Below are 7224 nucleotides of genomic sequence, written 5' to 3' on the forward strand. Positions count from 1 at the left end.
GGGGTAAGCCTGGTGATGGGTATTAAAGAGGGCACGTACTGAATGGAGCACTGGGTGTTATATGCAAACAATGAATCATGGAACACTACATCAAAAACTAATGATGTAATGTATGGTGATTAACATAAAATAATAATAAAAAAGAAGAATTAATCCCCCCCAAAAAAGATATACAATTTTACTGAATTCATAAAAGATGTCACAAATAAGTACAAAGGCATACCATTTTCATGGATGAGAAGACTTAATAATGTAGTGACGGCAGTGCCTCTTTAATTAATCTATAATTCAATGCAATTCCAAAGTCCCAATAAAGTTTTTCATTGAGATTAATAAGGTGATCCTTAAATTCATAGAAAAGATTAAGTGATTAAAAAAAGCCAATGCAATTCAAGAAAAAATATAAGAGAGGACTTGCTCATCCATATATACTATGCAGCTGGCATAATTAAAACAGTGTGGAATAGACACACAGACAGACAAGTAGACCAAAGGAATAGGATGGAGAGCCTAGGAATAACCCACATGTAATAGGGGAGTTTATACTTATTAGAGGTGGCATAACAAATCTGAGGGAAAAATGTGAAATAAATGGTGCTTGGTCAACTGACATTCATGCAGAGAAAGATAAATTAGATTCCCACCTCTAGAAATTTTATTCCAGATGGATTATGGATATAAATATGAAAAGCAAAATTATAAACTTTTGGAAGAAAAATGAGAGGATATGTTTATCATATTAGGGCTAAGAAAGAATTTGCTAAGTAATATAAATAAGCACAAAACATTAAGGAAAAGATTGACTGACCAAATTAAAACTAACATATTTTTAAATGATAAGAAGCAACAAATGTAAAAAGACCAAAGACTAGGAAAATATATTTGTAATCCTACAAGAAAAGATAAGAATATGTAAAGAACTATAACAGATCAATAAGAAAAAGCCAAACAACTCAATAGAAAATAGGCAAGGGATATCAACAGGCAGATTATAAACTGAAAACCTGAATGCCTAATAAACACGAGACATAAAACCACATGAATTATCAGTAAAATATAAAAGAAAAATGAAATACCATTTCACATTCATCACTTTGGCCAACTAAGTCTGATAACACCAGGTGCTAATGGAGGTGTAAATGAATGCAGCTCCTTTGGAAAGCAATTCAGAATTTTTGGTTAGAGGTGAAGAGATGTGCGCCCCATGACTCAGCAATTCCTATTCTAGAGAAACTCTCATACATGTCTGCCCCCTGAGGCACATCTGAGGATGTTCCTTGCAATAGGAAAAGCTGAAAATAACCTGTTTCTCAATAGGAGAATGGATAAGTTGTGGTTTATTCATACAATGCAATACTTTACAGCAGCAGATGACAATGGATAAACTTACATATGGGCAAATAAGCATTTGTATCATTTAAAAACAGAACAATAGTATAATGAAAACATATACAGTGTTTAGACATATATATGTTGTAAAAGTACTCAAAGAATGGTTATTTTGAGAGATGGACATGGAGCTTTAACTCTGTTAATATTTTATTTTGGGGCGCCTGGGTGGCTCAGTGGGTTAAGCATCTGCCTATGGCTCGGGTCATGATCCCAGGACCCTGGGATCGAGCCCGGCATCAGGCTCCCTGCTCCACGGGGAGCCTGCTTCTCCCTCTCCCACTCCCCCTGCTTGTGTTCCCTCTCTCGCTGTGTCTCTCTCTGTCAAATAAATAAATAACATCTTAAAACAAAAAAAAAAAACAAAATCATTGTATTTCTTTAAAGGGAGGGAAGCAGGGAATCAATCAATGCAAAGCAATATGACAAAATGTTAAGTGTATAAAGAGTGTGTAAAGTCAGGGTGGTGGTTACACAGATTTCTTTCAGGTTATTTTCTATTTCTGTATATATGTTTTCATAATTAAAAATTTAAGAATTCCCACCATTACCACACAAACAAAATAAAACAAAATCCTATCCACTCAATGTGTCCATTGATTAAATCCACTTTAAGATTTTCTTAGTCCTCTCCTTGCCTTTGAGGATGGCACTCCTCTACTCAACACAAGGACCTTTCACTGAGGCCTCTGGTATGACTCAGCCATCTTTGTCACCTTCCTTAATTTCTCTACTTTTCATTGTTCAAAGAGTTTAATGTTCACCTTTTAAGAAATCTTGTCAGTTAGGCTTAGGGTAGCAGTTTAATCCCACTACCTCACTCCATTTTGTGAACATTACCCTCTTTTCAGTCTCAAACATGAAATGCATTTTCAATGGATAGAATAGGATTATATTCATACCTTTCTGCCTGTGGGCTTCAGTGTTGACATTAAAGAGAAGATAGAAAAATATATATACAAAACAACATACCTGGATATGAAAATAGAGGTAGACAGATGGCATCTTTACAATCCCAGCAATTTGCTCTACCACATGCAAACTTACCTTTAAGATAAGTTAATTCAGCAGCATTGCCGATGCTCAGTAAGTCAGCTCCTTGATTCTGACACGAAACATAAGCTTCCTTCCAAGAAAGAGCTGCCTGAGTATTAAATTGGTAGCAACTTCCAATCTGCTCATTCTTTTCCCAATTATCTTCACAGCCATTTTCTGTTGATAAAAAGATATATTAGTGATCATAAAGTAAGGGCATAATGTTTTCTATTACTAACAATGCTTACCAATATTGCAATTCATTTTCCATACTCTTAGGATACACTAAAATTAAAGCTTATTGTTCGACTAGACCATATTTTGATTCTTTGGTTACACAAAGAAATTGAAGTCATGGGAACTAAATGACTTTGGTTGATTAAAGCTTCAACTCTCCTATCCTCTACTCTCCCTTTACCCCCTATCAGTTATAATGCCATATTTTAGCCCATGCCTGCCCTCTGCTGAAATGTAGGAGTCTTCAAATGTGTTCACATTGTCAAACTCCTGAGCTGATGGAAAACAAGCTCACTTGAAGACGGTGGCAGACTGCAGAGGGGTTTGCCTACAGCCTGCAGTGAAACCACTGTGTGTGTGTGTGTGTGTGTGCAGACATGCTGCTTAAACACCAAGACTTAGAACCCAAGTGACTACCTTATTTGAAAAACTCAATCTAAATTTCTCCTTAATGTTTTAACAGATGATTTAATATATGACACATAATATTATATAACCAATATTGCAGATGTCTATGTAGACATACGTGTGCATATGTATACAGACATACATGTTCATTGTATAATGTGCATATTATTTTCTTTAACAAAAATCTAAAAAGCAAGTATAACTTCAGACAAAGACCCTTCAAATTATTTCTTAGATGAGATATATAGGTCTTGACACAACTGGTTCGAAAATATACTTAGAGACTCCCATGTACTCTCTAGAAGAGGAAACCCAATATAGACTGTGCCAAGTGTGTCCCAGGTTCCACTCAGGGAGTTTTCCAAAGGGCCTACAATAACCAGTCACCCATCACATGTTAGACTCATGGCCTTTCAAGCTGGAAGGGCCCATTGAGATCATCTTGTCTAATGCTCTAATTTCACAGATGGGAACAAAGATCTAGAAGTGTCTGTGGCAGAGCTATAATCAGAGCACTGGTCCCTAAATCTGGTCTTGATCTTCCGAATGGCATACACTGCTTCTTCAGCCACTTTCGAATGGCCTAAATAGCAACTGAGGTGGATGTGACATTTGATGAAAACAAAATACGTGGATTTGCAAGTACATCGCCTAAAGTTTCCTTATTATCCCTGGGGCCTTATGCCTGTAAATCCAGAAGCTTCCAGTGGGATGGCAGTATGTTTGCTATAAAATATAATGTACATGGTTTAGCCATCCTTGGTTTTGAGAAACTCACAGTCTTGCTTCTTCCCTAAAAATAACTCTGAGAGGTATATGAATACTCCCATTCTCACCCCCACCACCCAAAGGAAGCTAAAGATACTGAGACTAATGACAGTCAAGGAAGCAAGGTAGAGTGGAATAAGTACACTGGGGAATGAGGGTCAGGAATTCTGGAATCTCCACCAGACTCCATACAAATGTGTTCTGACCCTGACAGGCCGTGTCATCAATTTGCATCTGCTGCCCCTCACCTGAGAAATGAGGGTTTGCAACTGGATAACCTCTAAGCTCCCTTTCACATCTAAAATTTTGGATCCAGACTATAGTGAGGTTTAAATGAAATCAGTGACTAGTTGACCAAACTCTGCCTGATATCAACTGTAGCTGAAGCAAATATTGGCTTTTATCTTTCAGTAGGTTCTGAGTATTGAAAAGCCTGTGCCTCTACTGAGAACAGTAAATTCTCAAAGTGTGGTCCCCAGACCAGCATCATCAGCATCACCTGGGAGCTCACTGAACTGCAAATTCTTGGGCCTCACTCCAAATCTACCAAATTATAATTTCTGGAGGTGGGCCCCCAGAAATCTTTGTTCTAACATACTTTCCAAGTGATTCTGCTGCAGAACCATTGGCTCAGTATAACCTCTTCTAGTTGCTTAGAACTCTTCATTTTGAAGCTCAGCTTCCCTTAAGGAGGCATCAGCATTAGTAATACCACCAGGTTGGCTACTGAATGAGGCATTATAGTGTATTTGTTTGGGTCAAGGACTTCAGAACTGGATTTCCTAGATTTGAATCCTAGCTCTAAAATGTATTAGCTATGTGACCTTAGGCAAATGATATAACTCCCCTGCACCAGACTTTGCTCATCTGTATAATGGGGATAATTAATGGTACCTACCTTAGAGGGTTGTGTGAAGATTGAATGGGTTAATATAGTTTGAGTGCTTAGAATAGTACTTGACACTCAGCAGGGCCCTATAAGTATTAAATATTATTACCCACATCTGGAGCTTTTCCCTTTCTCTTTATTGGACACTCTTCCAAACTATTGCCCAATTAATCTGGAGCACTTATCACTTGTCAGGTACTATGACCTGTAACTCCCACCTGACTGGTAAGAAAATATGTCTGTTATATACCAGATCATGATGCAACTGCTACGTTGGTCTCTCTCTCTTTCTAAAGAACAGTGAATTCTTTAGCACACCCTGAGTAGTTTGCTTTTAGTAAGAAGCAATTAGAAAAAATGCTCTGCCCAACATAAAGAAATGGCAGGAGAACAGTGTCACTAATTTTGAGAGGACCAGGGATATAGGTCTCTTTGGTCCCTCTTTGCTTTAGGCCATAAATATACTTAAGTCTCTACCACCCTACCAGTTTTTCTTCAACCTATCTACCCCCCAAAACCATCATCCTCGCTCTTTTTCTATTCCATAAAACTTAAGAGGTTTTCTCTACTTCTTGTTCACACTTCAGTCCACTATAACCTGGCTTCTACGACCACTGGTCTTTTGAAACTGCTGTAGCAAAGGTCAGCAGCAATTTCCTAACTGCTCATGCCTTTTCCACTTCCTCTTCCTAAGGCATCTGTGCTATAGAACATTCCCTCCTCCTTTGTCTTCCATGGCACCATCTTCTCTTGGTTCTTTCCTTGGCCTACTTCTGAAAGCAAGTTCATAGCTACACATTACTTCCGTTTCTCTCCTCAAATACATACCTTCTCTAGGATAATATTTGTTGCGGTCATTTTTGAGTTATCTCAGACTCTTCCTTCTTCCTTTGGTCTCACATAAATGGTATCCATTTTCTTTTCATATATAAAGCCTGCTAGCCCATACATACCTGGTTTTAAGCAGATGCCCCACTTTTGATCATATTCATAATTTAAGGTGGTTGCACACCATGGCCCACCATAATTTTCATCAAAAATGCACTCATGATGCCAGGTCCCATTAACTAAGAATGGAAATTCACAAGGTCTTCCATAGGAGTTCCCACCTCTGGTATATATCTCTGTGGTGTGGGGAGGAAGTAGAGGAAAGGAAAGTTAAAAACTGGACAATCACCTTCAGTTAACCGATTCCTAAATTTTCTGTGAGAGAAAGATTGCTGTTTTCACTTAAGAGAATATAGTATGTAGGTAGGCTGCACAGTGTGAAAATTCAGAGCATGGATGCAGCATTCAGCTCTGAACTTGAATGCTGGCTCAACTGTGGGACTGTGGGCAAGCTCTCCAACTTTTATTAGCCTCAGTTTCTATATTTGTTAATTAGGAATAATCATATCTAGCTTATAGGTTTGTTCAAGAGGATTCAGTGAGATAATCCATGTAAACCTTCATTTATTGTGGTGTGATGAAGAGCTAAACGATCCTGGCTTGATTCAGCAGGGATCAACTGATTACCATGGGTGGCAGAGAACTTCACCAGAAGGAGTGCCCTGCATGAGACTAAATTTACATTCTATTTTATTTTCTTTAGTAAGAGTGGGGCCAGAAAAATACCTTGGAATCACTGAGGGTGGGTGTGGACTTTGGAACCAACTGTAGTTAGACAGATGGACACATAGCCCCCTTGTTCACTGATTGGTGGTAGAATTGAGGTTGTGCATCTCAAGAAGTGGGGGAAACAACAGCTGGATCTCTGAGAAGGTTCTTGGAGAGAAGCAGGGCATGGTAATTCAGGTTATAAAAGAACCAGCTTTAGCTGGGCAGTCATGGGACTAGCTGGTGGCCAGCGATGTAGCAGAACTAGTTTTTCATTTTAATAATTTCCCCTGGTACGTGGAGAGGAACTGAAAAAATTCTGATCTCAAAGTATCCTTAGAAATACTAAAGGAAGTGCTCAATACTTTTGCGGATAACAGTTCTCTTGGAAAGGTGTTTTATTAGAACAGCTAACTGTGTAATTATTTTGGTTACCTTTATCCATATCCTTAATTTGTTTAAAACCAAGGTCATTATCATATCAAATAATGGCTATTGGGTAAAGCATAATAGTCAGATCTTATCACCCTTTATCAGGCTATTAGGGTCCATTAAAATGTCTCACAGATTTGCTTAAAAGTGTGCTTAAGAAATAAGTCAATCAGAGAAAGACATGTATCGTATGATCTCACTGATATGAGGAATTCTTTTTTTTTTTTTTAAGATTTTATTTATTTATTTGACAGAGAGAGACACAGCGAGAGAGGGAACACAAGCAGGGGGAGTGGGAGAGGGAGAAGCAGGCTTCCCGCGGAGCAGGGAGCCTGATGCGGGGCTCGATCCCAGACCCCGGGATCATGACCCGAGCCGAAGGCAGACGCCCAACGACTGAGCCACCCAGGTGCCCTGATATGAGGAATTCTTAATCTCAGGAAACAAACTGAGGGCTGCTGGAGTGGTGG

The 7224-nt window shown here is 38.7% G+C and overlaps 1 long non-coding RNA gene across 1 annotated transcript; it reads right to left on the bottom strand.

Moving 5' to 3' along the window:
• Positions 1–1097: 1097 nt before the first annotated feature.
• LOC145718095 (uncharacterized) lies at positions 1098–5855 on the bottom strand. The gene is made up of 3 exons (XR_014141580.1): positions 5680–5855; positions 2437–2601; positions 1098–1152 (listed from the first exon to the last, which is right to left on the bottom strand). It is a non-coding gene; the product is annotated as an uncharacterized LOC145718095 (long non-coding RNA).
• Between the last annotated feature and the right edge of the window lie 1369 nt (positions 5856–7224).

The sequence above is a fragment of the Leptonychotes weddellii genome, unplaced genomic scaffold, assembly GCF_054177405.1.
Source record: "Leptonychotes weddellii isolate Sample4059 unplaced genomic scaffold, ASM5417740v2 HiC_scaffold_10778, whole genome shotgun sequence".
Classification (NCBI taxonomy): Eukaryota; Metazoa; Chordata; class Mammalia; order Carnivora; family Phocidae; genus Leptonychotes; species Leptonychotes weddellii.